This window comes from Punica granatum, chromosome 5, assembly GCF_007655135.1.
Source record: "Punica granatum isolate Tunisia-2019 chromosome 5, ASM765513v2, whole genome shotgun sequence".
Classification (NCBI taxonomy): Eukaryota; Viridiplantae; Streptophyta; class Magnoliopsida; order Myrtales; family Lythraceae; genus Punica; species Punica granatum.
Window position 1 is genome coordinate 25,187,424 of NC_045131.1, and position 13,669 is coordinate 25,201,092.

The window sequence follows — 13,669 nt, forward strand, 5'->3', positions numbered from 1 at the left end:
AGTGACGGTCTTCCTCGTTGGAGCACAGGTGAAGACGGGCCCGGGAGACGTCAAAGTCTTGAAGCAACTCAAAGACTCGGTGGACCCAACCTCGGTCAGCCCTGGCTCGTGCCTCGGCTCGTTCCTCAGCTCGTTGGACTTCGCCTTCGACCCCTGCCGCAGCCTCTTCAACGACCAGGGGAGGAAGACACTGGGAAAATAGAAATGGGTCCCGCCACTCTGTTTAATGGCCATACACGTGGGCATTTAATGGACATGTATAGGCAAGAATTTGACAGAAGAGAACGAATGGAAGCTAACGTGCTAGATAAGGGAAATATTTGAAATTTTGTGCTTTTTTATATTTTTTATAGCACGTGTAAGATTAGAAAATTTATGTATAATTTGTGCATTTTTAGGGGAAAAAAAAGAGAAAACTATTAAAATAGTCATTGAAAGATTTTAAAACTAACAAATTATTACTTGAAAGTTATTTTGAAACAAAATGATCATTGAAAGACCATAATCCATAACATTTTGGTATCATCGTCAAGATTCCGTAAGTGCCGTTACGAGAAAATGACGTGGACACTTATGTGGTATCTAGTAGGCAAACGGCCTCGATTAACGGTGCACGTCATCATATACGACGTCATTTTTATCATCCTAGTATAAAAAAAAGACCTAAAGTCGTCGTCATCAGCAAGAATCCTTTCCCTCCCCAATCTGCAGTTAATTAGGGCAAAAACTGAGAGCTGAACAGGGGAGTTTGGGCAAGTGAAAATCAATCAAATTAGGGCAAACGGCGGACTCAGACCAGACGAACCCGACGTCGTCTCCTATCAGAAGAGTCATCGGTGCCGTTCGATCGCCGCACGGGCGCTGCAGCAATTGCTGATCAGACCAGACGGACTCGTCGAGCTTGAGTTCAACCACCACACGGGCGCCGCACTCAGACTAGATGGACTTGTCGAGCTTGGGTTCGACCACCGATTTGGTCTTTCCTACAATCCTAGCTAAAGTTCATCTGTGACCTCCTTTGCAATCCAGACGAGTTCATCTGCAGTCTCTTCAACCGAATCAGCCCCCTCGAGGTTAGTCAATTTTCACTTGATTTGGTGATGAATGGTAGGTTTAACCGGTTGGTGTTGCTCGAAGTCGAACATGAATACGAAACCGGTTGATTTTCACTTGTTGTGCTCCTAACAATTTACACTACTATTTGAATATGAAACCTTCTGAATCTAGATAGAGCACAACTATTGTGGCGATGTGCATTATTCTCTCTGTCGTTGACAGACAAATCTCAACAAGGTGATGGTCCTTCGTGAGGATGTCGTTGTGCGGGTGACGTTGTCCCCTATTGCGTTATTGTGTCTTGCTTGTACTGTCCGTCTGCTCGAAGTTGATAACTTGCCATAATTTTGATAATTTTGATTACAGTAACATTTCGATGGGGGAGGGAGGGGATGATGAGAAGAGGGAATGAGCAGAGGAGTTGAGGGTGTAGAAGAAAGTCGCACAAGGTATAACTTTCAATATGAGCTCGCATTCCCATCGCTCGCACTCCTATTGTTGCAAATGCCACGGTGAGTATGATAATTTCCCTACGAACCCTGATCAAGCCTTAGCAACCTCCAAGTACAGTTGTTCGAGCATGGACAAGGGTGATTTGATCATGGATAGAGGTGGAATCATCCTATGTTATTGTAGAATGCCAACAGTGAGGATGATATCAAACCCAACAGCAAATCCAGGGCGTTCATTTTACAGGTGCCCTTTTTGGAATGATGATGCAAGGAAGTGCAAGTATTTTCAGTAGGAGGATGAGTTGTATATCAGTAGAAGCTTGTCCCAAGAACAGAAGATGCAGCTAAAGAGATGGAGGCATTTGTCTTTCGTTTTAGCTATGACAGTAGTTGTATTAGGATGCTTGGTTATGATGAAATGAAGTATGATTATCTGTGTAATTTGTCTATGTGGTCTGTTAGGGAGTTGCTCTTTGTCTGGTGACTGATGTAATTCCTCTGGTTAAGGAATGATTTGTGGTTGCAATGCAAAATGCAAATGAATTTGGTTGAATTCCTCTGTTATGAATTTGGTTGGATCTGATACTAAATTCTATGCTCAAATAGAGAATCACTTCTTTTATTGAGTGATAGACAATTCATATCGGGATTAAAATCATTCCTTTGAATTCACTCATTCCCGAGATATAGGCTATGAACACACAGTGGATTAGGCAGATTATAATTCCAATGGCATCTTACCTCTCCAATGAATGGATGAAAGTAAAGAAAAATGAAATAAACAGATAGATAACATGAAAGAACAGAAAGAAACACCAAAGAGTTGTGGCTGTTAAAGCAAATTGTTTAGCATTCAATGTTGTCTCGAAGCACATACCAGTACAAGAAGCTTTAGTTTATGCCTCAACTTTGGACCAAACCAAATTGCCAAATTACCAACTTCTCATAATCATTCCCAAAAAAATAATCATCCTAATAATTCCATTGATATATAACCTATACAAATCCTAACAGTAGCTCATCCATACAATTGCACTTGAACCACTACTGCATTCTCTATACAAAAACCATCAAAATGAAGCAAGAATATTTGCAGCCAACAGAAAGCCTCATATACACTTCTTCCTGCACTTCTTCTGTGACAGAGATGACTGAGGCCCAGATAGTTGAATTTCAGTGGCAATACTCATACTAGTTGTCCTTGCTCTCTTCCTCATATGCATTTGAGCATTTGAACCTAATGGATCATCAGTTTCAGCAACTTTTTCTGCTCTCTTCCTCAGCTGCATATGGCAATAAACAGACACAATTCAACAAGTGCAAAGGCAGCAAATTCAAGACAATTCAGCAGAGTCAGTAGAGGCAGCAAATTCAACAAGTACAGAGTTTCTGAAAAAATTCCTTACAGAGTATATAGAGCAAATTCAACAATGGCAGAGGCAGCAAATTCACACAAGATTAAGCAGAGGCAGCAAATTCAACAAGTGACATTACTGCTGAACAAGTTCCGTATAGAGTGCAGAGGCAACAAATTCAACAAGTGCAGAGGCAGTCAATTCAACACAATTAAGCAGAGGCAATAGATGTAGCAAATTCAACATAATTCAGCAGAGGCAGTAGAGGCAGCAAATTCAACAAGTACAGAGTTGCTGAACAAACTAAGTGCTACCTTTGGAACATTTGAGCTTGAGGCTCCAACTATACCAGCACATTCCTTTCTTCTCTTTTTCATCTGAGTAAGAACAAAAAAAAAAACAAAGTTGGCAGAGGACATAACCAAAAAAGTTGAAAAACTCGACAGTTTGTCAAATGACATAAGAAAAAAAAAAACAAAGTTGGTACCATTCGATCATTTGCGGCTGAGCTAGTACTAGTCTTAGGAACTTTCTTGTTCCCCTTGTCCTTCGCAGTTGTGCCCTTGCATATTCTCCTATTTTGCCCTGGCTGACCACACTTTCCACATCTTATTTTCCTGTAATTCCTTTTTACCTTGGATGGATCTTGTGGAATATCATTGCCCTTGGTCCTTTTCATTTTAGGACGACCACCAGCCCTAGAGTAGTTAGGAGGTAGAACAGGGTCCAAGCTTTGCTTCTCCCAATGATCTTCCCCTATTATTGGTCGAACAAATGGCTCATAAATCCTTTGCAATGTTTCCTTTGAATAGTAAGAATGCACAAACTTCTCAGGGTCAGAATCGTTCATCATCATGCATGCCACTGCTTGCTTGCATGGGATCCCACTTATATCCCATTCCCTGCAAAAACAAGTGCAGTGCTTCAAATGAACTACAAGTTTGTCACTGCTCATATGAATGTGCTGCACCTAAAAACACAATTCTTGAGAATCTCCTACCCAAGTAGCATGCCAACTCTGGCTACCTATCTTAGCCTTTTCAAGCTTGTTCTGAGTTGTAGGTGTAAATGGACTGTTGTACTTTACCATATGAGTTCTAGCAACATTCATCTTCCTCATGATATACAACCTTATCTCCTCTAACATGGTAATGATAGGCTTCCCTCTCATCTTCACAATTGCACTATTAAGAGTGCGTTTGGATTTAGAGTCGAGTTGAGTTGAGTTTTGGTTTTAATTGGTTTGTAATGATTGTATTGTTGAATTATGAGAAAAAATGTGAAAAAATAATAAATAATTGAGAGAAAATAATGATTAAGTATTGATTGTGTTGTTGAATAGTGAAAAAGTAATGAATAGTTGAGAAAATTTAATATTAAAAATTGAATTGAATGGTTAAAAAAATTTTAAAAATGAAAAAAAAATAATGATTGTGATGTTGAATTGAAAATAAGAGGAGTTGAGTTGAGTTGAGTTGAAAATTTTTTATAAAATAAACTCATCCTAAACTGCTTAGACATGTTGTTCGTCAAGCTTTCATTCCTACTGAAGGATTCGAATGCTGCCTTTGTCCATGATTCTACAGGCAAATTTCCTAGATACTTCCGTGCTTCCTCACTGATTGCCTTCAACAATTCCATGTTCCTTTGAAACTCAAGCATAGCCCTTGATCTGGCACAATCCCACATTTTCTCATTGAGTTGTTTGCTTTTCCAATTCTTCCACAGGTTTGTCTCCAAATGTCTCACACAATATCTATGAGTGCACTCTGGAGCTAACTCCTTAAGAGCAGGTAGTACAAGTTAGCCATAAAATGTAAATTTAATTTAGACAAAATCTACAAAATCAAGATCTTAGTACCTTCTGCATATCTGATATAAATTTCTACCCGTGGATAACATGATCACCTATGTCTAAAAATAGCCTTGTTAAGACACCAACTCCAAGTCTCCTTTGTCTCTTGCTCCACGACGGCATAGGCTATAACATAGAATGAACGGTTTCCATCTTGCGTGACTGCTGTCAATAATTGGCCTCCATAATAGCCCTTCAAGTGACAACCATCCAAACCTATCAGAAGTTTGCAGCCTGCAAGGAACCCTTTCTTACATGCATCCAAGCAAATATACAGTTTTTCAAAGTGTGGAGGTTGTGACAAGTTCACACTCTGAACCTCGAGCGCACATGTAGACCCAAGATTGCTTCTTCTAAGCTCAGCACAATAATCATGAAGCTTGGCACATTGCTCCTTCTCTGACCCTCCACAATTTCTCTGGCAATGTGTAAGGCTCTGTAGATCTTCATCTGACATACTTTAACCTTATACTTATGAGACATATATGCGCAACCATCATTAATAGTCATCTTAGGAAACATTCTAAGCCCTTCCGCTAATTTCTGAGCAACCCACTCCCTATTTGCTAGTTTGTTCTTCAACTTTCTCGAACATGTGTAGGTGGGATTAAATCCCTTTACTAGAAAACCTCCACAACCTTCAAACCAACTACAATAAATATATCAAGGACAACCCTCTGCACATATAAACTTGCACCTAATGCTGTCATTTAGCTTCATTTTAATAGGCCTCCAAAGTGCAATATTATAATCTCTCACAACCATCTTGAACAAATTAAGAGTTGGGAAAATAATCTCCAATTCTAAATGTACCTGACCAAAAGTTGCGTCTTTATTGAATTTAATAAGCCTTTCAACATCTTCAGCATTCTCATCATCACTCCCATTGACAATTCCCTCTTCTTCTAAATGGTATACATCATGTTCAAAGAAATCTTCATCGGCTTCTCCCCTTGTATCAACCTCTAGTCTTTCAATATAATGTACCTGCTTATCCATTGGTCTTTTTCTTCTTACTCGAGAAGATCTAACTTGATGATCTATCCCAACAATTGCATTGTCATCATGTTCATCCTCAGCATCTTGTAATTCAACCTCAGTATCTTCTGGTCCTGGTTTCCAAGAACCATCTGAATAACTCCTATATAACCCTTCACCGTCATCATCATCAGCAGGTTCATCATCATCATGACCAAGCCTTTCACTGTCATCATCATCGTCACCAAGCCCTTCATTGTCATCATCCTCTTCATAAACATCAAATGTAAGGTCTTTAATTGCTTCTTCAACCTCAGTGATATCAATATCAACACCACAAACTGTGTTATCATCTCTTCTACCATCCACTGAACTAGCCTCACTATTTGTATCATCCAGTAAGTGCTGATCAAAGTAAAACTCAAGTTCATTATTATTTGCAGCTTTCGCGGAAGCATAAAGCTTATGAATGTCTTCATCTGTCTCAAGAACTCTCAACCCATCTTCTAAATTGAACCCATACTCCAACCAATAAACCTTCTTGTAAGACTCAATATTATAACCATGCTACTAAAAGTAGTATTGTAGCTTTGTAATGGACAATTTGTCAATATCCACCATCTCCCATGCATTGATCTCTCCCCCAACGTACTTTAAGTGGGGTTTTGACACAAATTTGCCCCCATGATGTAAGACTATGGTGTACAAATCATCCATGAGCCCACAAGCTGCATTAAAACATAAAAAAGCATTTTTCAATCGAACGTTCAGACAAAGCATCCCACAATAAAAGCAACAGACAACTTCGAGCAAAGCCACAGTAAAAGCAATAGACAATAAAGGAGAAAAGGGCAGCAACAAAAGGAAGGACTTAATCATTAAACTTTGTTAAATCGACAACAACTTGTTATAAAAGCTGAAAACAAAAGCCATAATAGTTCCTAAAAACCAAAAGCACAAGAGACACCAAAACTACTTTCAGTGAGCTCATCTTCTGGGTAAAGGGGCCCTCTACTACACATCTAAAGAATTACACATGAACCTGCCACACATTTTCCTTCTTTATACTCCTAAATGCTTCAATCTAGAGTTAGGGACCACAACTTTGACAGACAGTAAAAGCAACAGACAAACCAGACCTGCAGAGATAGGGGACCACAACTTCGAGCAGCAACAACCGGTCAAACCTACCCTTCATCAGCAAATCAAGAGAAAATCAACTAACATCGAAGCAGACAAACCAGACCCGGTGTCCCTACGCTCGTGGAAAAGAACCAATCAGATTTCTTCTTTTCCCTTTGCTCATGTATAACAGTGCAACTTCCTTCAACCTTCAGGACCGGGGTCAACTGCTCAGTCGTCTCTCTACTCTCCCTTCTTCAATCTTCTCCCTCCTCTATTTCAATCCGCAATCGCACGAGCAAAGAAACCCGCAGAGATATGGGTGATGAGAGAGGCGGCCGTGCGGTGGTCGAACTCAAGCTCAACGAGTCCGTCTGGTCTGAGTGCGGCGCCCGTGCGGTAGTCAAACTCAAGCTCGATGAGTCCGTCTGGTCGAACCAAAGCTCAACGAGTCCATCTAGTTTGATCAGCAGTTGCTTCGGCGCCCGTGAGGTGGTCGAACTCTGGCCCGTGCGGTGGTCAAACGGCGCCGACCACTCTTCTGATGGGAGGCGACATCGGGTTCGTCTAGTCTGAGTCCGCCACTTGCCCTAATTTGATTGATTTCTGCTTACCCAAACTCCCCTGTTGAGCTCTCTGTTTTTGTTTGCCCTAATTGACTACAATGGGGGCGGGCGAGAAGGTGATGACGACTTTGGGTCAATTTTTATTTTTATTATTATACTCGGATGATAAAAACGACGTCGTATATGATGACGTGCACCGTTAATCGGGGCCATTTGCCTACTAGATACCACATAAGCGTCCACGTCATTTTCTCGTAACGGCACTTACGGAATCTTGACGGTGGTACCAAAATGTTATGGATTCTGGTCTTTGATTGATCATTTTGTTTCAAAATAACTTTCACAGACCCCAGGCTTCAACTCAATATTCAGCAAAAGTTTCTATATATAGTCAAACTGAATGAGCTTTTGTTTTGACCATATGTGTCAACGCCTTGCCGGGCTCACTTGGGAATTCAGCCTCTATTTTATCGGAATTAGGATTAAAGCAGCAGACTCTTCAACTGTCTTTGATGAATTATTAACAAGTTCTTCATAATCGCTCTCTATAAATATATGCCGCACCCACATACAATAGTGCATCAATCCCCACTTGACGACGCACAGGTACAAACTCGAAACAAGAATTTAGAAGGGGATCGAGGGGCAGCAACGGCTATGGCGATGGATGGTAAAATTCTGCATGTACTTATCGCAGTTCTAGGACTTTGGGCATGTCAAGCCTGGTCCCGAACACTCCACGAAGCATCGATGTTAGAGCGGCACGAGAAGTGGATGGTTCAGTTTGGGCGTGTCTATGCAGATGAGGCAGAGAAGGAGAGGCGGTTCGCAATATTCAAGACCAATGTCGAGTACATAGAGATGTTCAACCGAGATGGAACCAAGACTTACCAGCTGGGGATCAATGGGTTTGCTGACCTAACGAACGAGGAGTTTCGGGCTACTCGGAACGGATACAAACACATCTTTCATCCAGGGTCGTCCAGGACATCATTATTTAGACATGAGAATACGTCGGTTCCTTCCAGCATGGATTGGAGACAGAAAGGAGCTGTCACACCCATCAAGGACCAAGGCCAATGCGGTACGCAAAACTAATTAATCTCCACTACTTCCATGACTATTAGTTATGTATATCACCTTGAGTAGCTCTTTCTGCAAATCTAATTTTAGTAATGATAATGATTTCATCAACTTTGTGAAACATAGGATGTTGTTGGGCATTCTCCGCGGTGGCAGCTACCGAGGGGATTCACCAGCTCAGTACCGGGAAACTGATCTCATTGTCTGAGCAAGAGTTGGTGGACTGTGACACTGGAGGAGAGGATCAAGGCTGTGAGGGCGGTCTCATGGACAATGCCTTCAAATTCATCATTCATAACCAGGGCCTCACGACGGAAGCGCAATACCCCTATCAGGCAGCTGACAGCACTTGTAATGCCGACAAAGCATCCTCACATGTGGCAACGATCACCGGCTATGAGGATGTGCCTGCCAACAGCGAGTCCGCTCTGCTAAAGGCAGTGGCCAATCAGCCAGTTTCAGTTGCCATCGATGCTAGTGGGACAAACTTCCAATTTATTCCGGTGGTGTATTCACAGGAGAATGTGGAACCGAGTTGGATCATGGGGTGACCGCAGTTGGGTATGGGACAGTTGATGACGGTACCAACTACTGGCTAGTAAAGAACTCATGGGGTACCAGCTGGGGAGAGAAGGGGTATATCAGGATGCAGAGAGATGTCGACGCCGATGAAGGGTTGTGTGGTATTGCCATGCAGTCATCCTATCCGACTGCTTGATTGTCTTGTCGAGGGTGGAACTTGGAAGGCTTATTCTCGCAATATCTCGTCGCGGTTTTCATTACATGTTTCTGTCTTCATCTTCCATTCCGCGGGATGTTTGTTTCGTTTGAATGCTGTACAAAAGCATGTTACTTTCTGGTGTGAAGATATACAAACTGCAAATCAATTAATGTGGCTTTTCTTCACTTATTATCATAAATATACTCAGTGTTCCCAATGGCGCATCATACAATTTCCAGAAATAAGTATCGACAGATTAACCAAGCTGAGAGTCAATTTTTCCAACGAAATCAATTCAATAATTTATCTGCTATTTTGAATGAATTCCGTAAATCAACCAAACGACATATTTAAAAGAGAAATGAATCTAATAAGAAAATCAATCAATAAAAAAATGATGGGTTGCGATTTTGCTTTTTGAGCATAGATGACTTTTTTTTTCCCTTGTACTCTCTATCTTTTATGTAGTTATATTATATATTAGTTGGTCGATTCATACTCCTATGAAATAAAACGAAATTTAGTATTAAATGTAATAAAGTAAATCTTTGAAAATATAAAAATGTAACAATTTAAATGAGTTTAGTTAATCTTGAATTTAATTTTATGAGTGAATTTTGTGAATTCTAATGATTAAAAATTTATGGGCCATAAACTACATTTAAAAATTAGTTTCATCAAAATATAAGTAATTAAAATTGTCAAATAATTAACATGCTATCATAATATATAAGTTCTTTTCACTTAAATAACCGACATTAATTTTCTTAAAATCCTTTCCTTGAACGAAAAATTAAGTAAAAAAATTAATAAAAAATTAAAATAGACCATATTTTAAAAAATAGGTTTTTGACCTAAAAAACACATAATATATAGAAATTCCCTAATATAACACGTACTTTAAATTAGCCTAAAAAGCACAAAGTTTCAAAACTTTTCCTAATCTACCTTGCCGTTAGCTTTCATCCGTCCTCCTCAGTGAAGTGCTGACCTGGTCATTAAATTTGCTTAGTTGGCCATTAAATACCACATGTAACCATCCCATTATCAGGATTTTTCCCTTCAACTTTTCCCCTCTTCTTTCTCTTTCTCTATTGCGGATGGTCTCCAAAACCAAATCAGCTGCAGGCTTATCCCCACGAGAATCGAAACTTCTCTTCTTCTTGGGATCCTCCGACTCTCCCTTTGCAATTGACTTCTCCACGCTTCAGTACCCATCGCCACTACCACCTCCACCACCACCACCACAAGCAGCAGCAATGGTTTCTCTCGTACTACTGCATCCTCACGCTGTCGTATCGCTCCAAGCTTTCATTGCATCAAACAAGCATAGTAAAACACTGCCGATCACCTCCATTTCAAACCCCTACTCTACAACTGTGACCACATCCTCTGTAGACATAAGAAAATCAGAGCACCACCACCCCCATGAATAAAGAGAAAGTGAAAACTTCACCTTGTCCTCTTCTTTTCTTCCAGAGAAAACCCTTCTCTGCACACAAGAGAGAGAGAGAGAGAGAGAGAGGCAGAGAAAGAAACTGAGGACTCCTCAAATGGGTGCTCTGGGTTTGCTCTGTTTCGTTTTTGCTCTGCTTTTGACGGTAGCGATGGTCTTCCTCGTCAGAGCTCAGGCGAAGACGGACCTGGGAGACGTCAAAGTCTTGAAGCAACTCAACGACTCGGTGGACCCAACCTCGGTCAGCCCTGGCTCGTGCCTTGGCTCGTCGGGGGACGTAGACGAGAATTGATGGATGTAAGCATTCAACGGTGGAGAATGAATGAAAGCTAACGACATACTAGATTAGCTAAATATTTGAAATTTTGTGCTTTTCCAGTCTAATTTTAAAGTACGTGTTAGATTATGGAATTTTCATGTAATTTGTGCATTTTAACGAAAAAAACCCTTACAAATATAGAAATAAAACTATAAATGTAGGTTTTCAAAACAAAGTACACTAAGCACATGTTAAGTACATACGTAGTGAATGGGACAATAGAGTAATCAAATTGAATAGAAATATTATTGGAAATTTATAGTAGTGCTTTATTATTGTATAAAAGATGTAAAACTAAAAAAATCAAAATATCTTAAATTTGGCTAAATAAAGTTGAAAGTTTATATACTTGCCGTGCGTCACCAATGTTTCCACCAAGTGTCGATCCACGCTTCTTAATTAGATAAAATAATTGCTATTTCTTTATTTTTCAAATGAAATCTTCACCTTCCCCTCCACTCACGAATACCCAGGTAAATGGCCATAAAACGTTTAGCGCTACTTACTAATTTTTAAGGAAGCCACCCGAAGCCCATAATAGCACGTCCAGCGGAAGACAAAATGAATGCTGGTGCCGCCATGCATTAGCACACCCGCTGGACATGGGCCAGCGTGGCGGCACTCCCAAGGGAGTACCGAGCCAACACGGCCTGCTCGGACCTCGTGCTTGCTGCTTTTTACTTTTAAATTTTTTTTAAATAATTGGTCAAAGAGTTGTTGAGCTCTTTGACGAGTTTTTTTTAATTTTTTTTAAAACAGAAAAATAAATAATTATGCAAAAAATAATTAAAAATAATGTAATAATAAACATAATTAGTTTGGAAAGTTTAATTAATTGCTTAATTTAACAAATTAACAATTATATTATACAAATACCTAATTATTTATACATATATATGTATAATTTAAATAGTGCATGGTCCCTTACTAGCACGCAAATGGAGTGCCAACATGGGAAGAGATTTTCAAAATTGAATGTGGGTACCGTGCCTTTTGATACGAAAAATATGTGGCAAGCAACGGGCCCACACTAGCACTCATTTGAGTGCCCAACATTGGACATGCTCTAACCACTCTATATGAAGCCAACTAAATGTGGAAGCTCCTCCCTTCTAGGGGCGCACCGTCCCTGGAGGAGAGAGAAAGTATGGGGGGTCGATTTGCCGGCTGCAACCTGTAAAACCCCAAACCCCCTTCTTTTTTTTTATTTCCTCTATTATATTAATAATAAATAGAAATATTTAAAATAAATTTTCAAAAAAAAATTACTAGGAAAAAATAAAAAAATAAAAAAATTTACAAAAGGAGATTAACTACTAAATATGTAAATGTTTTAATAATATCTTCAAGTTATCATAAATTATAAATGAGTTATCACTATTGATGATAACTCAAGTCAAATTTGTGATAACTCATCCAAAATGCAAATTATCGCAAAATATATCGGGTATTCACAACTTGTGACAACCAAGACTCAATTTTTGATAACTTGACAAGTTATCACTAATTGTTTTAAGGTTATCACAAAATATATTGAAGTTATCGCACTTAGCAATAATTAGTTACCACAAAATGTATAGAGGTTATCACAGTAGTGATAATTAAGTTCAATTACTAATAACTTGTTAAAAATAATAATTATCACAAAAATATTAAGGTTATCACAAGCACTTATAAATAATGAGTAATTTGGGATAACTCGACAAGTTATCACTAAATGTGCTAAGATTATCTCTCTCAATGATAACTAGTTATCACAAAATGTATAGATATTATCACAAATCAAGATAACTAAGTTCAATTAGTGATAACTTGCTAAAAAATAGTAGTCTTAAGGTTATTATGATAATTTAAAAGTTATCACTAAATACATTGGATTTATCATAACCAGCGATAACTAGTTATCACAAAATGTATAGAGGTTATCACTTGTCATGATAAGTAAGTTCAACTAGTGATCAATTGGTAAAAATGATAATTATCACATAAAGTATCATGGTTATTGCAAGGGGCGATAATTGAAGAGTAATTTGTGATAACTTAACTAGTTATCACTAGATACACTGAAGTTATCACAATTAGTGGTAACTAGTTATCATAAAATGTATGGCAAATTACAAAAAAAAACCCAAGTTTTGTAAAATGTCTCAGTTTTGTCCTAAATTTTGTTTTGTAACAGAAAAAACCATAAGTTTTCTAAAATGTCTCAAAAATGACCTCTGTTATAAATTTTGTCAATTTTTGGCTACGTGTCATCTACGTGGACAGTTAAGGGACCCACAAAGTTTAGGCAAAAATTGACGGAATTTATAACGGAGGTCATTTTTTAGACAATTTAGAAAACTTATGATTTTTTCTGTTACAAAACAAAATTTAGGACAAAAATCAGACTTTTTACAAAACTTGGGTTTTTTTTTTCTAATTTTCCCTAAAATGTATAGAGATTATCACTTGTCGCGATAACTAAGTTCAATAAGTGATAATTTGCTGAAAATGGCAGTTATCACACAAATTATTAAGGTTATTACAATGGGTGATAACTGAGGAGTAATTTGTAATAATTTAACAATTCATTACTAAATACACTGAAATTATCACAATCGGTGATAACTATTTATCACAAAATATATAGAGGTTATCACTTGTCATGATAACTAAGTTCAATTAGTGATAACTTCATAGGTTATCACTATATATACTGAGATT

The 13,669-nt window shown here is 38.6% G+C and overlaps 1 pseudogene; it reads left to right on the forward strand.

The window, feature by feature from the left end:
* The first annotated feature begins 7,996 nt into the window (after nucleotides 1–7,996).
* On the forward strand, nucleotides 7,997–9,341 carry LOC116208709 (annotated as a pseudogene).
* The last annotated feature ends 4,328 nt before the right edge of the window (nucleotides 9,342–13,669 follow it).